The 24,455-nt window shown below is 36.2% G+C and overlaps 1 pseudogene; it reads right to left on the minus strand.

Annotated features, from left to right (window-relative positions):
• Positions 1 to 886: 886 nt before the first annotated feature.
• LOC114024259 lies at positions 887 to 23,451 on the minus strand (annotated as a pseudogene).
• Between the last annotated feature and the right edge of the window lie 1,004 nt (positions 23,452 to 24,455).

Genomic DNA, 24,455 nt, shown 5'->3' on the forward strand with positions numbered 1-24,455 from the left:
CAGGGAATAAGTAGGGGTTAGGAGAATATCTATATCTATAGATATTCTCCTATCCCTGTACCATCCTTACCCCAATAATCTTCCTCTTCTCAAAAAGAATGTTTTCTCTCCTGGATCTTTTACCCTGATATACAAGAATCTTTTCTTTCCTCATCATTCCAAGGAAAAACTTGATAATCCCCTTAGCAAGATTTAACCCCTACTTATTCCCTGAAACCTGAACAGCTGCTCTTTTGTAATACCTCTGCTTTCAATCCCAGGATGCAAATTATCTCTCCTGGAAACAGAAAAGTCCTTTTCTAACCTTAACTTCCTCCCCTTGGAGAGAAAGTATCCTTCCTCTACTACCAATCTCCTCACCTAACCCCATATTCTTCCCTAGTAATCCTTCATGAGCTATGACACATTGGTATCAAAAATTTTCTCTACTGTGGTCTTGACATGCTGTACTTTGAGGTGGCATTGAATGGTGAGTTTATGGGCAAAGCACACATCACAGTACGAACAGTGGTAGGGCCAAGTGCCAGAGTACAGGTTGAGGTGCTGTGTGAAGCATTTGCCACAAATACCACACAGATGTAATTTGACACCTCAGTGGATGTTCATGTGATGACTGACTTTGCTGCTATGGTTAAACTGCTTCCCACATCAAGGGTATATGAAGATAAAATGCTGGGCTCTCTTGGAACACAAGTTTTCCCACAACCTGAAGCACATTAGGGCACTTGAAATACTTTATATTCTTCAGTGGTTTTCCCACTGGAAAACCACCTGGTATAAGGCTTCTAAGGCCCCTGTAATTCCCATTAACTCCACTGCCCTTGGACATTAGTAAATACTGTTAGAGCTTCATCTCCCAGGCCAAGATGTATACCCCCTCCCCTACTCAACCTCTAGGAAACAGCAATAAGCCTTTTTCTTCCTGTTTTTTTTTGTTGTTGTTGTTCAGACTGTAGCAGATCTTCACCATTTTCTGGGGTGCTATGCTATCATCAGGGCTATCAATAGTTTCTCTGACCTCATTGTTGAGAAGTCTACTACTTCCTCCAAGGCTAAGGTTCCCTCCAATACCCTCAGTGGGATATTTCCTTTGTATCACCTCCAGTGTTGATTCCACCTTGACAATACAGATATCTGACACATCCTCTTTTACATCCCCTTCTTCCTTTACCACCTATAGCTCAATATTCCCATCTAAGAGGGAATTCTAGCTTCACTAGTCAAACAAGAAGAGAGGCATGAGGTGATTATGGGGTTTGGGAGCTGGCTTTTTGGTTTGAGCAGGTGGGTGAATCTGAACTTAGTCTATCCAATCTCTCAACTAACTTTATACTCTTTCATGTCTATACTGGGCTCAATCATTTGGCTCAAAGCATTTCTACATTTCTCTACCACATGCTCCATTTAGAGGTAGGAGAAAGCAGTCAAGTAGTTGATAATGTCATGGACAACAAACTAAAGAGTCCCAGTATAGCATAAGAGGAGGAAGTCAACCATGATTCTCATGATGTGGATTAATGAGACCTCTAACTCTAAACTGGTATTGAGAAGAAATGACTCAGGAAGAAATGGGGAGTGATCCATGTGGCCCCAGAACTTTGGAGTGTCAGCTATGATGGTGACAACATAGAGGCACTTCTCTGCCCAGAACAGGTTCATGTTTCCAAGGTGGCAGACTAATGTCCTCGGATCTGAAATCACAACATTTCCACTCTACATGCTAAGATGGGTAGAGTTCCTTGTCTTTGGTGGAAAATAAATTAGTTAGGAACCTGGCGCTTTGCCTCTTCCCAATTTGTTATCTTACTAGTTTTTTTTTTTAATGTAAGCCCAAATAATTGATATGTTCTTTCTTTTGTTGATATACATATTTAGAGATTTTTTTAAAAATCTCCCCAAAGTATTGCTTTGGCTGCATCCCAGACATTTTGGAATATTGTTTCATTGTTGTCATTCTCTTTAGTAAAATTATTGATTGTATCTAGGATTTGTTCATTGATCCACTCATTCTTTAGGATTAGATTATTTAATCTCCAATTTGAGTTTATGCCTCCATGGCCCTTAATGAAAAGTAATTTTATTGTATTATGATCTGAAAAGGATATATTTAGTATTTCTGCTTTTCAGCATTTTTATGAGGTTTTATGCCCTAATGTGTGGTCAAGTTTTGTGAAAGTGTCATGTACAATTGAGAAAAAGGTATACTTCTTTCTATTATCATTCAGTTTTCTATAGATGTCTATCTAATTTTTCTAAGATTCCTTTCATCTCCTTCACTTCTTTCTTGTTTATTTTATGATTAGATGTATCTATCTCTGAGAGGGAAAAATTGAGGTCCCCCCATAGTATAGTTTGACTATCAATTTCCTCCTATATTTCATGTAAATTTTCCTTTAATAACTTGAATACTTAAACTTGGAAGAGCCAAAACAGAGAAAGAAAATTACAGAGCAATTTCCGTAATGAGTATAGAAGCAAAATTTTAAATAAAATATTAGCAAAGAGATTACAACAACCTATCTTGAGAATAATACACTATAACCAGGTAGAATTTGTACCAGCAATGCAGGTGGTTCAATATTAGGAATACTATCAGCATAATTGACCATATCAACAATAAAACTAACAGAAATGATATGATTATCTCAATAGATACAGAAAAAGCATTTGACAAAATACAACACCCATTCCTATTAAAAACACTAAAGAGCATAAGAATAAATGGAGTCTTCCTTAAAATTATAAATAGCTTCTATCAAAAACCCTCATCAAGCATTACATGTAATGGGAATAAACTAGAAGCATTTCCAAAAAGATCGAGAATGAAACAAGGATGCCCATTATCACCACTGTTATTCAATATTATGTTATAAATGTTAGCTACAGTAATTAGAGAAGAAAAAGAAATTGAAGGAATTAGAATAGGTAAAGAAGAAACAAAGCTATCACTCTTTGCAGATGATATGTTGGTATATTTAGAGAACCCTAGAGAATTAAGTAAAAAAGTACTTGAAATAATGAACAACTTTCACAAAGTTGCAGCATATAAAATAAACCCACACAAATCATTGGCATTTCTATATATTACTAACAAAGCTCAGCAGCAAGAGATGAAAGAAAAATTCCATTTAAAATTTCTGTAGACATTATGAAATATTTGGGAGTCTACCTGCCAAAACAAAAACAGAAACTATATGAACACAATAACAAAATAATTTTTGCAAAAATAAAAGATCTATATAATTGGAAAAATATCAGTTGCTCATGGGTAGGCAGAGCTAATATAATAAAAATGACAATTCTACCTAAATTAATTTATTTATTTAGCACTATACAAATCAAACTACCAAAAAATTATCTTATAGAGCTAGAAAAAAACAATAATAAAATTCATCTGGAAGAACAAAAAGTACAGAATATCAAGGGAACTAATGAAAAGAAATGAAAGATGGCCTAGGTGTACCAGATCTTAAATTGTATTATAAAGCAGCAATCATCAAAACTACTTGGTACTGGCTAAGAAATAGAGTGATGTGTCAGTGTAGATAGATTAAGTATGCAAGACACAACAGTCAGTGACTATGCTAATTTAGTATATGAGAAACCCAAAGACTCCTCTTTCTGGGATAAGAAATCACTATTTAACAAAAACTACTGGGAAAACTGGAAAAAAATGCATGGCAGAAACTGGGCATAGACCACCATCTTAAACCCTATACAAAGATAAAGTCAGAATGGGTACAGGATTTAGATGTAAAGACTGATACTATAGCAAACTAAAAGAGCACGAATAGTTTATATTTCAGATTTATAGAGAAGGAAAGAATTTATGGCCAAACAAGAGATAGAGAACATTATGAAATGCAAAAAGGACAATTTTGATAGTATTAAATTGAAAAGTTTTTTGTTTTGTTTTGTTTTGTTTTTCACAATCAAAACCAATTCAATCCAAGATTAGGAGCCACAAAGTGTGATGACTGACTATGATAGACTTGGCTCTTCATAGCAATGCAAAAATCTAAGACAACTCCAAAAGACATAATGATGGAAATGGCTATCCACATCCAGGGAAAGAATTATGGAATCTGAATGCAGATGGAAGTATAATATTTGCTCTCCTTTTCCTTTGTTGTTTTGTTTTATTGCTTCATTCTCCTTGTTCCTCCTATTAGTTCTAATTGTTCTTTACATCATGAATAATGGGAAAATATGTTTAATGTGAATGTACCAGTAGAGTCCATATCAGATTGCATGCCATCTTGGGGCAGGGAGAAGAGTGGGAGGGGAAGAAAATTTAAAACTCAAAATCTTATGGAAGTGAATCTTGAAAACTAAAAGTAAATTATCAAAAAAGAAATGAAAAATAATTTGATGCTACACTATTTGGTACATATGTTTAATATTGACATTACAATATTGTCTGTGGTTCCTTTTAGCAACATGTAGTTTCCCTGCTTATCTCATTTAATGAGGTCTAATTTTACATTTGCTTTGTTTGAGATTCTGATCAATAGCCCTGTTTTTGTTTGCTTCAGCTGAATCATAATAGATTCTGTTCCAGTCCCTTATTTTATCTCTGTTTCAAGTATGTTTCTTGTTTAAAAATTTAAAAATTTGGTTAAAAACCAAAGATTTTGGTTTCTTATCCATTCTGCTATCCACTTCCATTTCATCCCATTCCCATTCATAGTTAAGATTACTTACTCTGCATTTCCCTCCATTTTATTTTCTTCTATTTATCCTTCTCTCTATTTTTTATCTTGCTTCTCTAAAGTCTTTTTTTGTTTCTAATGACTGATTTCTTTTATTTACCCTCCCTTTTATTACTCCCCCCATTTTTTCTTAACCCCTTTTCCTCCTACTTCACTGTCAGGTAAGATAGATTTCTATTATCCATTATGTATATAGATATATTTTTCATTCTTTGAACCAATTAAGATGTTAATGAGGTTTAATCATTATAAACCACCCATCCACCCTTTCCCCCTCCACTGTAAAAGCTTTTCCTTGCACACTTTTAGATTTTAGATTTCAAGCTAAAGTCAATCACAAAACATTTATTAAAGACTTACAATTTGCCAGTGACTATACTAAGCACTGAGGATACAAAGAAGAGCAAAAACAGTCCCTGACTTCAAGGAGCATACATTTTAATAGTGGTGATATGTAAATAACTAGATAGAAAGATGATATATGAGGAGTAAGGAAGGTATTATCAGTCAAGAGAACTGGAAATGATGAATCCCACCCTCAAAGGTAGGATTTAATCTGAGTCTTTAAAGAAATCAGGGAAACAAAGTGTATGGGGAGGGTGGGGGGAAGTGCATTGTTGGCATAGGGAATAGCCAATACAAAGGCATAACAGAACATTTTATTTTATTTTATTTTGTTTTGTTTTGCTTTTCAGCCAAAGACAAGGTTTATTAAAGATCTGCCATATTAGCCACACTCTTGAGGAATCTGAGAGTCCATGAGGTATTACCTAGACTCTAAGAATTTAAACAGTGGCTAGATTGTAAGGATCTAAACACCTTAATGGAGACCAGATGGACCTTATCTACAGAAAGACTGTGGGAGGGATCTAGGAGTGGCCAAGTAGTTTGGGGTGACTGGAGGAGGGGTCTAAGGAAGATCTGAATGGGAGTGGACAGTAAGCTGAGGTAAACAGACCCTCCTGGGACCTAGACCTTCTGGCCAAGGGAGAATGGAGCCTAGCTAGGATTAAGGGTGGGAAATGGCCAGGGGCCATAGGGAGGTAACAGAATTGGGAGATTGGGTGTAGTAGCCACAATGAAAGGCCAGTTGATGGGATTATAGGCTCAAGCAAAAGTCAGAGATTTGACCATGTGGGAAAGTCTGAGTTTTTCCTTTTTGGGGTCTTGTTCCCATCCTCATCATTCCCCCCTCAAACAAATGGGACCCAAATTCTTTTGATGTAAGGGGCAAAGGTCTCAACTTCTGAAACTGCTTCCTACTGGAAAGGGGCATAGAGCTGTCCTTGCCTCGAGGGGGTCCCAAAGAGGAGGTTCACTGGAATAGAGCATAGGCTACATCCAGGGAATGCTGGGGGGCCATTGACTGGTACTAGCTGTTTGCTACCAACTGTAGGTGAATGGCCTGTATTCTGGAAGACACAAATCTGACAGAAAAAACTGCAGGGCCCAGATATGACAGGATAAAACATCCCTAACTCTGTTTGAATTCAGATAACTAAGTTTTCCAGCCATGCAGTATCAAATCCACCTCATAGTCAGACTCAAGAATAGACAGTGAGTAACATTCTTTTTCAAAGGAACATAATGGAGAAACTGAGCCAGGAGAACCCCATCTTAGACTAAATTGTCCTCTCAGCTTTTCCCGATGCTGACTTCCCACCAGTATCACATTCTCAGAGTAGCTTGTGGAATTTCTCTCAGATGGTGGATTATTGATTATCAATGGATTATTATGATCCATCAAACAACTCAAAATAAAATCCCATGAGCTTTTTTTATCTCAAACAGCAGGTTTCACTAATTACAGTTTAGGAAAAACTTTTCCAGGATTTACATCTCAAATTTAAATTTGTCCTGCTGTAAAAAGCCAATCTTAGAGATTATTTCTATATACTTGCAAATTCTCAGCAAGACAAAACCCAAACAAGCTTTTTGGCAAGTTTACACATTAAAACAATATCCAACAACAGCCAAATTATTTTAGTGGTAATCAAGTTATGAAAAGTCTCTTGACATAAATGATACAAAAAGTTCACCAATTTGAAACTTGAAACAAAGCCATTACCAATCAGGTGACTTCAGTTTGGTTATATGCATTTCCAAATTACTTTAACAGTTAAAACTACAACTTTAAAAGAGGGTGCTTGCCCAAGTTCAGAGGCCAGCTTCTTTACCTTGAGCAGGATGTGCTGAACCTGGGTGATGCTTCCAGGCAAAGGTTGCCCTAGGGCCCAAGGCCATTGCCAGGAGGGTCCATACTGTAGCTGTTGCACCTCCCTCTTTCTTCTTTTCCTAGGTGGGGGAAGGCAAAATCAAAGGTGAGGGGTACAGGGTAAAACTCTCTTTTCCTATGAGAGGGGTTAACAGATAACCTCTTGACTCAAGGGAAGGGAGTGAGAGAAAGGAGTGACCAGGGTTGTAAGGAGGAGTTTCAAAACTACTTAATGATCAATCACAAACCTCCAGAATCTGCCAAGATATGTTTAGCTGTTCTAACTTTTCCCTGTAACCTCCATAAAAGAGAATTCATGGGTGTAGAGGGAAGGGAGTAAGTAAGTTTCAGGGAACCAAAAAGCAACTGCAGTTTTCCCCAATTTGCTAGGGCTGAGAGAATTGACAGAATTGGGCATACACTTCCAGATAGGGCATCTGTCCTTGTCCTCTATGCTGTGGAAGGTGAACCCAGGTCCATGACCTCAAACTGACTCAGTAGACTGAGAGCCTGAGAGTGTCAGGCCAAGTGCTAGACAGCCTTGTAACTGTCTGCCCAAAAAGTACCTCCAAGCCTTGGTGCTTGGAGAGCAACCCCAACTGCAGAGTGAGAAAGGGGGGGTTGAGCTTACATACCTTCCAGTCTTGGCTTGAGAAGAACTTGGAGTTAGGCAGTTTCCCCATACGGGCCACCAAAATGTTGATGTTTAGGGGTACTGGGGTGCTGGGACCACTAAATCACCACAAACGGGTCCTGCCCAAAAGAATTTGACCCAAGCCTTCTTTCAGTCAAAGACAATATGAACATCCATCATATTGAGCAGACTTTTAAGGAGTCTGAATGTTAGTGAGCTATTGCCTAGATTGTAAGAATCTGAGCAATGGCTAGATTGTAAGAATCTGAGCCTGGAACATTATGTTAGATAAATACCTAGGAGACAATTGCATATGTAACAGGATTTTTGAAGGATGGAAAAATGCTAAAAACTGAAAAGAAAGACAGAGACAAAATTATAAAAAAGTTTTGAAGGCCAAATAAAAGATTTTATCTAGGATCCTGGTGGTGATAGGAGCTCACTGAACAATGGGGAGAGGTAAGAGGAAAGCATTGTTCACATAGATATACTCATGCCTTAGGGAAATCATCTTGGTTCCTGAGCTTAGGGTGAATTGGACTGGGCAGTTTTGAGAGAAGGATACCACTTAGAAGCCTATTATACTAATCTAGGTGAGAAGTGATTAGAAGCTGAACTAGAGCTGTGTTTGTATATGGGAACTCACAGAGCTAGTGAATGCCAAGGTCTTTCTGATTCAAGGTGCTGAATCACTGTAGCTATTGCCCTGTCTGCAAATGGTCATAACACCTGGTGGTAGGAAGGAGCAATCTAAAATGTATCTTGGTAGAATAAATGTGAAGATAAAAAACGGGCCCTTCGTATTCCCAATTAGCTTATTAGTTTTTCCTATTTGCCAAAGGAGATCATCAAACTTAAATTAACCTCTCTGCTTCTAATCATTGTTCCCAGTTCTTCCCACTGGGGCCAAAAATGAATATAATCCCTATTCCACATCTTCTAAACAAATAAGCATGGCCAGTATCTTGAAATGAGCCACATATGACATAGACTCAATGCAATTTACCATTCTGGTCCTCCTCTGGACCCTATTCAGCTTATAAATATCCTTTCTTAAAATGTAGCACCTAGAAGGGTAAATAATAATAATAATAATAATACTAATAGAAGAAGAAAAAGAAGAAGCATTTAAATGGCAGTGCTTTAAAGGTTTGGAAAGTACTCTAAATTATGCTAATCTTAATGCTCACAACAACCCTATGAGGTAAGTATTATTATTGTCCTCATTTTATTGATGAGGAAATTGAGGCTGAGATAGATTAAATGACTTGCCTAAGGTCATACATATAGTGAGTATATGATACAGGATTTGAATTGAGTTTTTCCAGACTCCATATCCCATGCTTTTAATGTGCTACCTAGCTGCCTATTCTAGATAATGTCTAAGCAGGAGTATCACTTTCCTATTTATGGAAGCTATGCTTCTCTTATTGTAGCCTAAAGTTATATTATTTTTTCTTGTTATTTTATTTTAGCTGCTACATCACACTGACTCTTATTGACCATAAAGTCAATAAATCAACTAAAACACATTTTTTCTTTTTCATAACAACTACATATGTGTGTACATATGTACATATGTATGTATGTGTATGTATATATACATATGTACGTACATACATCTGCCTCCACTATATTATACTTATATAATTGATTAATTAAATAATAAATTATAATATTTAATATTTACCTCTCTTTTATTCCATCTTATTAGATTCAATTCAATGTTCTAGCCTGTTAAGATACATTCTGTGATTCCAGGGATGGGATGTGATGGTAAGAACAACCACCATCAAAGAAGATAGTGAGGATGATTTTGACTTAAGGGAAAAGGCATGGTTCAATTATTTATAGAACATTACAGGAATGTAAGGGGAAATAATCATTAAAGAAGGGCACTATGTTAACAATAGAGGGTGACTTTCAGTTGAAGGAGTGGACAGAGAAAAACAGGGAATAGAGAAGGCTGAAATGGATAGGCTTTGAGGCATTGCACATGTTAGCAGAAAGTAACTTTTGCCTAAGTAAAATATCAGGCATTAGGGACACCGGATGATAGGCAAACAGAAAAGATTTGCTAGCCATAACATAGAAGAAGCAAGTACAGAGCTAGATGGTAGAAATGTTCAGACTCAAAGTTCTACTTAAAATGTTGGTTGCATTTAGCCTTCTCCAATCTCTCTGCTACCTTATTCTTGAATACTTGATTACATATGAAAAGAATCCAATCTGTGTGTCTACACTGCTTCCTAGAAAAAGAATGAATATCAATCACCAAATAAGAATTTTTTTTCTCTCTCAGGCTTATTGTTTTTCCCCTCAGAAAACATATATATTTACAAAAGCATATTAAAAACTGATTTCCGCAAACAAAACTTTGGCAAAAAATAACAATAATTAAAAAAGAAAAAAAACTGTGGCAGATTTTTCAATTCATATATATTTTTTCTACAATAAAAAACAATGCCAATAATAAAATAAACCCAGTTATTATTTCAACTTCACTTTTGGTAGAAATAGAGAAAATAGGAAGGGGCAGAAATTGTTCTAAATCATTTCTAGTCTCAGTTGATGAAGATACACATTGAATTGTCTAATATTAAAAATATTATGTCAAGATAAAAAATCTAGGGGCAGCTAGGTGGTACAATGGATAGAGCACTGGCCCTGGATTCAGGAGGACCTGAGTTCAAATCTGTCCTCAGATACACAACACTTACTAGCCATGTGACCCTGGGCAAGTCACTGAACCCCATTGCCTATCCTAAAAAAAAAAAAAGATAAAAAAATCTAGTACCCAGAAGAAGTCCTGTTCTTTGTGACTAGCTTTGCCTCTCTCAAAGAACACTCCTAATTTCTGATTATAAAGAACTAGCTGTCATTTGATGGAATGATGAGGAACTCACTGCTCCAAGTCTTTTAACTTCAACCTTCCAAATTAGTCAGCTTTGAGAGAACAAATATGCTAATTTTATACTCTTCTTTTATTCCACCTCATGAATCTCCCCTAATGCCTATATGAAGAAGAAATGTAAGATTTCTTTTTTCTGCATATAATTTCCCCCTGGCTGTTGCTACTAAGGAGCAGTTTTGACACTCCTAGGATGTGTTGAGAACTGGCCAAGAGGTCTGGTTATGTATAATTAATACATTTGCTAAAAGGAAAAAGAAGCAATTAACTTTTTACACCTTTCAAGGGCTCTCTACCATGTTTTCAGAGATTAGATGGTAAAGGGAAATAAGAACACGTGCTCCCATTGTTTGGTAAATGCTCAAACATTTAGATTTACATTGTTGGCTACTATATTGGCAAGTGGTTGATATGGACTAATAGGTGTGACAGTGCAATGATTCAATATATCAATGGAAATATGACATACTTCAGTGAATCTATGATGGGAGGGAAGGTAGTATGGTGGAAAAAACACTAACTGAAGTGTCTATCAAAATAGTATGACTCTATTGTACTAACTCAATGGCACAAACATATTGAATGGTATTGCTTCTCCATCATTTACTGCAGGGCATGCAAAATCATTTAGTGATTTTCATTTGTCCTTGGGTTGCTTTTGGTATAAAAAAAAACAACTAAAAGCCTTAAATTATTACTGAGAGTAGGACTGATATCATATCCTCTATGATCTGCTGGCATTGGTTATTTCCCATGTCCCCTAATTTTTTTACTTACCTATTCAAGTGGCAAGAGGTGAAGATTTTTTTTTGTTTTTTTTGTTTTTTCATCTTTACCAATGCATCGCAATACTTGTCCAGAAAACAGTACTGAGGAATGACAAGTCACAGAATGAGAGCTCTTGTTCTTATCTGTTGAATACTTTATTTACATGTGTATTTGCATATAGCTGCATATATTTTCATAAGTTTATTTCTTTGTGGGTCTGTAGTTTTTTTTTCTTTAATCAGGAAGCAACCTCATATCATTTCCTTGCTTGTGCTACCAAGTAAATGTCTGTTCTGTTTTTAAAACCCTTTTCAGAGTTAGGAAAATGTTAATATTCATAAGAGAAAAAATAAAACAACACCTATATGGAAAGGCAAGGGATGTGTTGAATAGTGAATGCTAAGAAAGTGCCCATACCATACCAGAGGTGGCAAACTTAAAGAAAATTAGATCCCTGTGGGTGACATATTGACTTAGAAAATTGCAAATTAATATTAAATATATTGTATTTTATTTTTATTTATTTTGTTAAACCTTTCCTAATTACATTTTAATCCATGTCCTACCCTACCTGGGAGTCTAGGGACTTTTACTGCCAGTGGGCCTCTAATTTGAAACTTCTCTCTTAGAATATCAGGACCTAATACAATAGGCAACATCACAGCATCAGTGAATGTATTTCACTGAGTAAAAGTAAATATGCAATAAATAGGTTTAATTGAAGGAAGCTTTTTGTTCAAGGTCATGGAAAGTAATAAGCAAAGACTCAAGGCAAATGATTAGGACCAGTAGCTCCAAAATGAGACGAAGAAGGTCAGATATTATCTCAGGTGAGTGAAACTACTCTTGAGAACAAGGATAATGTGCTCCTCATGAGTCACACACCACTGGGTTACTACTGCAGGAAAATAAGATAGGGAATCTTTGAGGAATAGTCAGGCAGAGAACATCCTTCTTGTCTGCCTTCATTGTCAGAGTTGCAGTCAATAACTTTTGCTATTTGGACACATTCTTCAATGGACTCAATAATCCATTTGAGTAAATTCTCAATACTTCTCACCATTCCCATGCCTGTGATACTGAATCTTGGATGATTGAATAGAAAACTCATCTCTTTAACCCTTACTCCACATTCTCTCAGTCCCATCAATCACAGAATTATGCACAACTCCAGATCCACCACCCACTTCACTATGATCTCTAGAATAACTGCTCTATAATTGAGAAATGTCCCTTCCCTTGAAAATTCTTCCTCTCTTTCTCCTTGTATATATTTTTTACCTCCTCTGGCTTCTCCTGGATAACACAATATCTTAAGATTCTTTTTATTTCATACTAGCTATCCTTTTAGTCCTACTGACAATTCAGTGGTCACATCATTGTTCTTCCTAATGTCATTGACAATGACTCAGCAATAACATAAAAGTTCTTCCAGTAGCCTAGTATATATTTTATCTGAGCATAGTTACTGACATTTTGTAAGCAGACCTAATTAATGCTTCTTTATTCATCATCTCTTTCTTCTCTCTGTCCTCAATCAATAGTGTTCATATCCTGTCTTGATTCTACTTTTTTTCTAACAAACTTAAAAATAAACAAAACACATCATTGTTGCTGTTGTTGCTTATGCTGTTGTAATAATTCACATTCTTTGCCAACCCTGACTCCTTTTGAGCTTTAATGGAATAGATATTATCCTTATAGGACCATGTTCCTCTTTTGTCTTTGACTAATGCTCTTGTCTCCAATTTTTGTGTGTGTACGTATTATTTTTGGTCTAAATTAGTTGGTGATTTCCCTGAGCATTTACTTCATTCTCTTGAATTAGCTTTCACTTTTTCTCCACATTAAAATTTTTCTTTGTTTATTCAAAATTTAATACTTGAAAATCATGAATCCTTTGTGGCTTGATTTCTCATTATGATTTTACCCTCTTGAGATGCTCTCTATCATTCCTATGAATGTTTGAAACCTATTCCCTAATCTAGAGTGTATCTCTGACTCCTTTTGTCTTTTCTCTCCTCTATCACTATAATGAGGAACATTCATTCTAACCCAAGGTTCTCAACATTTCCAACAAGTTCTTTTCACTGGTACAAATAAAATCCAGAAGAGTACTTCTGGATGAAATTTGAAAGATGAAATCATCATTAAGAAATGACAAGAAATTATTAGTTTCTCTGCTTTTGGTAGAAAAGAACTTGATTCTAGTGCAGGCAAAATGACAAAGTAGAGAAAACATTCGTCTGAGGTTTCCCAACATTCTTTTCCAAACAACTTTAAAATAACAGCTCAGATCAGATTCTGGAGTGGCAGAGCCAAGAAAAAGTTGGAGTGAAAAAACTTTCCTGCCCGAGAAATTTAGGAGATCAGAAACAAAGATCTGTGACATAGGAATAGATGCTGGACTGATGTCCACATGGATGAAACACCTGTGGTGGGACTAGGTAGTGGTGACAGAAGCAGCATCAATCAACCCAGCATTTCTCCACCAGCTGTATTTTGGGACTAGAAGCTTCCCTACTATCCAAACCAAATGTCACCATCTTCAAAAATAAGGTTTAGAAAGTGGTGACATCTGGCCAGAACAGCAGTCTCCAGGTACAGCAATGGTGAATTTCCAGAGAAACCACAAGGCCAGCTCCAAATGGCTGGAGATAGCTCTGAAAGGTAGCCTCTCTGATGGCTGTATTAAAAACAGGAAACACACTTGAAACAGAGAGACACACAGAGAAATAAAATAAGTGTCTAGAGCAGAATCTATTATACTTGAACTGAAGTTAAAAAAAGGTAGGGTGTTAACAATCATGATCTCAGAGAAGGCAAAAGCAAAAAACACACCAAATTAAAAGAGATAAGCAGGGAAACTATGTTTTGTCAAAAAGGTTTTTACAGACAATGGCATGATACCAATATTAAGCATATGCATCAAATTGCATAGCACCCAAATTCTGAAATAAAAAGTTAAATGAGGTGCAGAAGGAAATAGACAGTAAAACTTGACAAGTAGGGGACCTCAAATTTCCCTCTCAGAACTAGATAAATGTAATCATAAAAAAAATAAGAAACAAACCAAGGAAATGAATAGAATCTTAGAAAAGTTAGATACAATATACCACTGTTGAAAAATGAATCGTAATAGAAAGGAATATACCTTTTCTCAGTTATACATGGCAATTTCTCAAAAATTAACTATGAATTAGGAAATAAAAACCTGATGACCAAATACATAAAAGTAGAAGTATTAAATGCACCATTTTCAGACCATAATGTGATAAAATTTCATTTAATAAAAGCTCATAGAAGCTTAGATTGAAAGATAATTAGAAACTAATCTAATCCTAAAGAATTAATGGATAAAGGTACAAATCATAGAAACAACAAATAATTTCATTAAAGAGAATAACAACAAGACAACATTCCAAAAATTTTGGGAAACAGCCAAATCAGTACTTAGAGAAAAAAATATATCTTTAAATGCTTACATTAAAGAAAGAACGATATCAATAAACTGGTTATGGAACTAAAAATAGTGGAAAAGGAAAAAAATGTACCTGCCTGATGTATGAATAAGAGAAGAGTTTATAATCAAACAAAATTTAGAGAGGATGATGGGAAGTATAATGAATAATTTTGATTTCATGAAAAAATATTTCACACAATCAAAACTAAAGCTGCCAAATTTAGAAAGAAAACATGTAACTGAAAAAAACTTATGGCAAATTTCTCTGATAAAGATCTCATTTTTAAAATATGCAGGGAATTGAGCCAAATTTATAAAAGAATAAGAGTCATTACCTAGTTGACAAATGTTCAAAGAACATGAACAGACAGTTTTCCAAGGAAGAAATGGAGATATCCACTTCCAGGAGCCAAGATAGTGGAGTAAGAAGTAAGACACTCTCACCCTCCCTTATTAACCTCTGAAAGCCCAGAAAATGTCACCCCAGGAAAAACCCTGGAACAGCTGAACCAACAGAAAGATAGGGTGCATCAATCTGGTAGCCCAGAAAGCTTGAGGGATTAACAGAAAAGGCCCCTCTTGTCCAGGAGGAAAGAAAGCAGTACAGAATGGGAGGTGTCCCAGCAAGCTAGCAGAAAGTCCCACCTCAGCATACCAGGGGGAGATCCAGGGGCCAGACTACCCAATCCTACCCCTAGAGTTCCAGTGTTGCTGATTCCAGCCCAACAGCAGGTAACCTGCCAGAATCCTACAGCCTCCAACTGTCTGCAGTTGAGGCCCCAGAACATAAAGCCAGTGACCAGGCTCCAGGTTCCCAACACAAGAAGCTTGGGTCAGTGCCCCCTGCTCCCCAGCAGGAGAGCTCAATCTTACTAAAGGCCAAGAAATAAGCAAACACCATGAGCAAAAAGAAACATACTATAGATTCTTGTTATGGGAACAAGGAAGATGAAGGCAAAAATACTGAAGAAGACAGCAGTGTCAACAAACCCACATCTGGAACCTCAAAAGGGAATATGAATTGGTCTGAAAGCCAAAAAGCCTTCTTGGAAGAGCTAAATAAGGATTTTAAAAGTCAAATAAGAGAGGTAGAAGAAAAATTGAGAAAAGAAATGAGAGGTATGCAAGAGAGAGTCAACAGCTTAGAAAAGGAAGGACAAAAATTAACTGAAGAAAACAATTACTTAAAAGCAGAAATGGCCAAACAGAAAAGGAGATACAAAAACTCACTGCGAAGAATTCTTTAAAAATAAAATGGGCCATGCTGAGTGAAGTGAGCAGAACCAGGAGAACATTGTACAAAGGAACAGCCACATTGTGCTATGACTAACGTTGATAGACTTAGCCCTTTTCAGCAATGTAAGGATTTAAGACATCTCTGAAGGTCTCATGGTGGAAAATGCTATCCACTTCCAAAGAAAGAACTATGCAGTTTGAATGCAGATCGAAGCATACTATTTGCTATTTTTTCCTTCTGTTTTGTTGTTTTCTCTTTCTTGTGGTTTGGCCTATTGGTTCTAATTCTTCCTTATAACATCACTAATGTGAAAATATGTTGAATAGGAATTCATTTGTATAGCCTATATTAGATTGTATGCCTTCTTGGGGAGGGAGGTGAGAAGGGAGTGGGAGAAAAATTTAAAACTCAAAAGTTTATGGAAGTGACTGTTAATAAATTAAAATAAATTAATAAAAAGAAAAAAAGAAAAAAGAAAAGAAAATGGGCCAAATGGAAAAGAATGTACAAAATCTAATAGAAGAAAACAACTTGTTAAAAATTAGAATTGGGCAAATGGAAACTAATGACTCTATGAGAGAGTGAGAATCAGTCAAACAGAAACAAAAAAAAATGAAAAAATAGATGAAAATATAAAATACCACATTGGTAAAACAACTGACCTGTAAAATCATTCCAGGAGACAATTTAAATATTATTGGTCTATCTGAAAATCACAATGAAAAAAAGAGCCTGGACAGTATCTTTCAGGAAATCATAAAGGAAAACTGTTCTGAGATCCTAGAACCAGAGGGTAAAATAGCCATAGAAAGAATCCATTGATCACCTCCTGAAAGAGATCTCAAATTGAAAACGCCAAGGAATATAGTAGCCAAATTCAAAATTACCAGGTCAAAGAAAAAATACTGCAAGCAGCCAGAAAGAAGCAATTTAAATATCATGGAACTACAGTCAGGATTACACAGGACCTTGCAGCTTCTACATTAAAAGATTGTAGGGCATGGAAATGATATTCAGTAAGGCAGAGGAGTTTGGATTACAACTAAGGATGAACTACCCAGCAAAAATGAGCATAATCTTTCAGGGGAGGAGAGGGATATTCAATGAAATAGGGGACTTCCAAACCTTCCAGAAAATTTGGTCTTCAAATATAAGACTCAAGAGAGATACAAAAAGATAAATGGGACAGAAAAAAAAAAGTTATTAATAAAGGCAAGTTGTTTACATCCCTACAAGGGAAGATGACACTTGTAACTCTTGAGAATTGTATTGTTACTAAATTTTAAAGGGGTACACATAGAGGGGGTGGGTATAAGTTGACTTTGATGTAATGATAAAAAGAATAGTCAAGTAAGTTAAATGGATCTCAGTAAGTGGATTAATCTAATCTAACTAAGGGAATGTACTGGGAGAAAAGGAAAGGAGGAGGCAGACAAGGGTAAACTACATTACAGGAAAAGGCACAAAGAAGACATGAAAGCTATCAAAAGTCATGAAATGCCACCTATCCCTAGTAGATTGGCTAACATGACAGAAAAGGAAAAGGAAAAATGCTGGGGAGATATTAAAAAAATCAGACACTCATTAATGCACTGTTGGTCAAGCTGTAAACCAATCTAACCTTTCTGGTGAACAATTAGGAACTATATGCAAAGGGTTAAAGAAATAGTGTATACTCTTTTACTCAGCAATATCACTAGTAGGTCTGTATACCAAAGGGATAAAAAAAAGGAAAAGACCTATTAATACAAAGATATATTTAGCAGCTCTTTTTTGTGGTAAAGAATTAGAAATCATAGGGATGCTTATCACTTGTGGAGTACTATTGTGCTCTAAGAAATGACAGGTTGGTTGGTTTCAGGAAAACCTCCAAAGACTTATGTGAACTCACACAAAATGAAATGAGCAGAACTAGAACATTATACTCAGTAACCTCAATATTTTAAGGATGATCAATTGTGAAAAACTTTGCTACTATGATCAAGACAATGATCCAAGACAATGTTCCACGATGAACAATGCTTTCCACCTGCTGAGAGAGAACTAATGAATTCTGAAAGCAGATTGAAACAAAGTTTGTTTAACTTTATTTTTATTGTCTATTTTCTTTTGCAACATGGCTAATATAGAAATATGTTTCACATGATTTTACACATATAACTTACATCAAATCAATTGCCTTTTCACAGAGGGAGGACAGGTGAGAAGGAGAGAGAGAATTTGAAACTTAAAATTTTTTAAAAATTAATGTTTAAAGTTTTTGCATGTGATTGGGAAGGATTTAATGAAATAAATAAAAACATATTGAAAACAAGGCAAAAAGACTTGGTTAAATTTCAGTTGTCTTTCTCAGATGCATTTACATCTAAGAGAGTGAAGTGACTGTACTGGTACTATCTGGTGAAACTCAGCAGTAAGGAGGATGGACTTAGGGTTTCTTCCCTACTCTAAGGCCATATTGGTAGCTTCCCTCTCTTGACCTCCTTGACATACTAATTCATTCTTTCACATCTTAGGCCTAGGGAGTTGAGTCTTCAAAATTGGGAGTTTCAAAGACCATAAGCACAAACCACTGAATAGGGGCATCCAAGAAACCATCTTGGGTGTTGCAGTGTTTCTTACTGAGACCTAAAAGCAAAAAGAAAAACAAAACAAACCAAAAAAACCTATGGAGCAGTCATCTAAAGTATTCTGAGGAATTCTAGCCAGAAAAAGTTGTCATTAGTCCCACATATGGAAAGAATTTACTGGAACTAATTCTATGTAGAACCTGATCTAAGTTAAAAACCTAATCCCCAGCTCCCTACACTCTATCCATGGCCCATGAGGTAATGAGAGAAATGTTTGTTTTTGCTTGTTTGTTTTTGTTTTTATTTTTTACATTTGTTCTTGCTAGAGCTTGAAAGTAAATGTTACTTACATTACTTTGTAAAACCTACCATATGTTAAATGGATAAATGGAGCTTGGGTGGTACTTATTTGTTCCCTAAAACTGTGGGGGCAGTGGACCCAAACAAGTGAGGGATAGTAGTTATCAGAAAAAAAAGAGACACAATCTAAGGCCTTCACAATACTTTACAAACCAGAAGGGAAATGTAGTCCATCTTGCCATCAGAGAAAGGGCTAAAGCAGTCTTGTTACATACCTATAAACTTTACATGTTGGCTTGGTAAGATCTTCTTTCAGTGACAAGTGAGTTGAAATACAACTGTATCAATCTTCACATCCTCACTACAAACAAAAGCAGAAGATAAAAAGAAGTTTCAGGAAAATGGAAGGATGCCTTATAGGTTACCTTGGAGAGGGGAGGAAAAAAAAGAGCTGTCAGAGTAGTTTTTTTTTTTCTTATTTTGCTACCAAAGGCAACATAAAAGATGATTTCATAAGACATTCCATCATTTTCTGTTATAGTTTTCATGATATACATTTGGAAAATATGGGTGTTATGGGTATTCAAGGAAGATTAGTACCACTGGATGAGGACTTGCTGAGCCCTTTTCAGGGGTATTCATCCACTTTTGGTGTCCAACTGGAACTCAACTCTCTCGCCTGTGGCTCCAAGAAGCTGTAGCATGTGCCACACCTTGGCAAACCATTTTGCTAGATAAGTTAAACAAGTTTGAGGACAACTGATGGGTCATAATCCTGCCAGTGGGTTAGGAGGGTGTCTACTCCAAGCATGTGAAGACTTCCCCTGGTGTAATGGAAAGATGAGAACAATTTGTTCCAGTGGCAATAAAAGCAGCTGAAGTAGGTGCTGTGGAGCACTTAAAACTTGGTCAGATGTGGAAAAAAGCCAACATCATCTACTTCAACCCTGGCCATCTCCATTTATCCTGACTTTTGTCTTGTCATTTGACTTTAGTGACTGAAACAAGACAGTGAGGCAAATGACTTTCTGCAATTCTGCCACACTTAAATCCAATTCACCCATGAGTCAAGACATCATCCTGTGATGTCATTTGTCCTCTTCCAAAATGAAGGACAAACGACAACAATTTTATGAAAACATCCATCTCCAATGATATCAACAAGAAATCCAAAGGAGAATTGTATAAAGATCTTCAAATAAATCTAGATAAACATTGACACTCCATGACCTCAATGTAAAGGAAGTTTTCATTGGCATGGACAGGGGTGGAGGGAACATATTAGAAAATGGGTCTCAGGAGTCAGGAGTGTAAAATATCGAAAATTTATAGACTGCACAGAGACCTTGCACCTATAAATCCTGAATATATGTTTATACATGTATTGACACACACATATATCTATATCTATATATACAATATATATATTATATATACATTATAGATATACATATATCTATATGTACACATATATCTATATATACACATCTGTGTGTTTAAGTATATATATAAAGATATATATATACTTAATGTGTATGTATACATATATGTACATATATGTACATATATATGCAGATAGCATAGAAACCTCATACTTATAAATCATAAATATATGTTTGTACACACATATATAACATAGGTGTATATATATGAATATATTATGCACATATTTAAGTATGTGTATATACACTTATGCAAAATATACAAAGGTATCATATCTATAAATGCATATATATGTATACATATATACATACACACATATATTTATGTGTATGTATATAATATATATTACATATCATATCTATTTTTCAACAGATGCCTTGGGATTGACAAGCACAGAATAAACACACAAAAGGTGATATTATATTTTGACAGAGAGGAAATAGTCAGCCTTACCTACTTGTCTTACTTTATTTGTCTGATAAGCCGCCATCTTCCTTTCCTGACTTTCCCTTTCTAGTTTTTTTAAGCTCAAGTCATTCTCTTCTCGAGTCCTTCTGCTGCTGCTGTTCTTCCTTCTTTTCTATATACTCAATGGATGATTCTGTCAAATGTTTTCCTCCTTTTTGAGTTTTCCCATTTATTCTTACTTCTATTCTTCCTTTGGTTCAAGTACTTCTCCTAAGTTTTCAATTTCTCAAGTCCTTCCAAATTTCTTTCCCCAAAATTCAATCTTTGCTTGACAATTCCAAAATTTTTCGGTTATTAATTTTTTGCTTTATTTTGCCCATACCATTTATTATTGTTCCTTCTCACAATATGCTGCCTCAGAGTCCTCAAGTTGCCCTTTTTTATTCTAAAAATGTTTCATTTCTCTTTGCTATGGTGTGATTTGTGCAATTCCCCCCAAAAAATGCCACCCCCAGTAGTTTTTTTCACAAATAATGTTTTTTTTTCATAATTCAATGGATTCATGTTCTTACCAAAGTGTATAATCCCTCCATTACTGTGGTTGCATGTCTCATCAATACCTTCTTATCCTATGATGCTTATTCACACTCTCCCTTAAAGAATCTACAAAAATATCTTTAAAATATTAAAGAATATTTCTAGGTTTTTTAACAGTATATTGAACAGTACAAAATTCATCAACTGCTCTTAATACATGGCTGTCCCACTTCTTTTTCTAATCATTCATTTTCTTCCTAATGTCTTTTTTTCCAGTTCTAAATGATAGAAGCTACAATAGGTTGGGCACAAATAGGCAATGTGAACATTTGGGGTGGATTCTCTAAATTTGTGCATCTTGCATTTCTTTTCAGCTACTTCAATTTTCCTTTCTCACAGAGCACAGCACCTTCTCTAATGAGGGCATACCATGCTGGGCAGTCCTGTGCCAGTGTCTCCCTTGTCATGCTATCAATTCCAAAGTTCTTAAGAGAGACTTTGAGACCCCTTGTATTTCTTTTTCTGACCACCATGTGAGCACTTGCCCCGTGTGAATTCTCCTTAAAATAGTCTTTTAGGCAATCCTATGTTTGGCATTTGAACAATGTGGCCAGCCCATCAGAGCTCTATTCTCTACAGTACAGTCCGAATGCTTGGCAGTTTAATTTGAGAAAGGACCTCAGTGTCTGATATCTTCTTCTACTAGGTGATTTTTGGAATCTTCCTAAGATAATTCAAATGGAAGTGATTCAGTTTCCTGGCATGACTCTGGTACACTGTCCAGATTTTATAGGCATGCAAAATGAGGTCAGCACAATGGTTCTGTATACCTTCAGTTTGATGGTCAGTCTAATACCTCTTCTCTCCCACACTTTCCTTTGGAGCCTCCCAAACATTGAGCAAGCTCTGTCAATATGTGTTCCAACTTAATTATCAATGTGTACATCCCTGGAAAGTACACTGCCAAGGTAAGTAAAGTTATCCACAGTTTTCAAAATTTCTCCATTTACTGTAAATGATGGATCCACATATGGATAGTGTGGTGCTGGCTGATGGAGCACTTGTGTTTTCTTGGTTGATAGGCTAAAATTAGCACAAGCAGCAGAGAATAGATCCATACTTTGTTGTATCTCAACTTCAGAGGCTGCACTGAATGCACAAGCATTTGCAAACAAAAAAAAAATCATGCACCAACTCTCCCTCCAATTTAGTCTTGGCTTTTTAGCTTTTTCAAGTTGAAGAATTTACCATCTCTGTGGTAGCTCACCTTGATACCAAGTTTATCTTCATTGAAGGCATTTGATAACATGACTGAAAACATCATGCTTAAAAGTATAGGAGCAAGCACACAGCCTTGTTTCCCTCCATTGGTGACTAGGAGCATCATCCATTATTCAGAACCTGGGCAAGCGTGCCATTATGAAATTGATGTACAATATTGATGAACTTCTCCAGGTGACCTAATTTTGATGTAATTTTCTATAAGCCCTCAAAACTGATAGTATCAAAGGCCTTGGTCAGATCTACAAATGTTGTGTATAGACCTCTGTTCTGCTCCTGACATTTCTCCTGGAGTTGTCAAACAGTAAACACCACATCAACCATTCCTCAGCCATGTCTGAAGCCACACTGGCAGGTAGATGACCACCCTCCAGGTGAAGCATCAGCCTATTAAGGACTTTGGCAATAATCTTGGCTGCAGTACCTAAGAGAGCGATCCCCCACCCCTGTGATTTTCACAGGACAATCTATCTCCTTTACCTTTATGGAGATGGACAGTGGGGGGATGTGTTCTTGAACTCCTAGGGGATAACTTCATCTTGCCATATAACCCAGAAAATTTCAGTCAGTTTTTCTATGAGCAATGGACCCCCACTTTGTAAATATCAGATAGAATAGAATCAGTACCAGATGCTTTACTACATGAAAGGAGCCTAATGGCATTCAATCCTCTTCTTTGATTTGAACTTCAACTAGGGAGGGATTGACTTCAACCTGAGGTAAATGGTCAGTGGCTTCAGCGTTGACTGATGATGGTCTATTGAGAACCCCATGGAAGTGTTCAGCTCATCACTCCAGGATCACATTCTAATCACTAATAAATGTGGCTCTATCACCATTGAGTGCTTGAGATGCACCATAGGTCTATGATCCATATATAGCCTTCAGGGAATCATAAAAGTGCTTTGGATTATTACTATCACGATAAAACTGATTCTCATCTGCCTTCTTGCTGAGCCAAGAGTACCGCATCTCTTTAAGCTTCACTTGTACTTTACTTTTGATGGAATTAAATATTGCCTTCCTAGATACAAAGGAACTATCCTGTTGGTAAAACCTGTGGAATTCTTGTTTTTCATTTAGGAACTTCTGAATTTCCCCATAATTTTCATCAAACTAATCTAGATATTTGTGAGTGTTCTGGCTCATATAAGCAAATGCAGTGCTGTACACCAAATCTCTGGAAGCTACCCATTCATTTTTTGCTCAACTGTTGCCAACTGTGTGTTGGCTCAACATCCACCTCCCTGCCCTGAGTTAGCAATAAGTTGTTCCTGCTCAGAGAAGCACTCTAATCTGTTGACATTAATTCTTCTGGTAGTCATTTTAACTTGGGGCCCCAACTTTTGTTGAATGTGAATATTTAGCTTAGAGAGAATAAGTCTATGATTAGCCCAGCACTCTGTGCCACACATTACCTTCATCATTCTTACATCCTGATAGTCTCTTCTCCTTATAACCACATAGACTACTAAGTGCCAATGTGTACTGAGAAGTGCATCCATGAAGTTTTATTGCATTTATGTAAATGGAGGACAGTGTTGGTGATGAGAAGGTCATGAGATGCACAGATCTTCAGTAGTAAGTGACCATTGCTGTTGTTGTTTCTAACTCATTTTCCCCAAGGACTGCCACATCTGGTAGTCTCTCTCTCTCTCTCTCTCCAAATATATATATATATATATATATATATATATATATATACACACACATATATATATATATATATAATATGTGTGTATATTCATACCAATAGAGTTATAGAGCAAAGAATTATATTGAAAAATTGAGCTGAACTCTTCCAGTTTATAAGTGAACTGAGGCCCAGAGAAGGAAAAAATTGTGCAAGTCACACTACTAGTTAGTAGCAGCACAAAGACTAGAAGACAGCTATTCCATCTTCCACTTGAATGCTTTTTTCTTCTACAACATTGCAGGTAGACCACCAGTGTCCTTCCATGCCCTTTTAGGACATA

This window comes from Vombatus ursinus, unplaced genomic scaffold (genome assembly GCF_900497805.2).
Source record: "Vombatus ursinus unplaced genomic scaffold, bare-nosed wombat genome assembly UNPS02014820.1, whole genome shotgun sequence".
NCBI classification, from domain to species: domain Eukaryota; kingdom Metazoa; phylum Chordata; class Mammalia; order Diprotodontia; family Vombatidae; genus Vombatus; species Vombatus ursinus.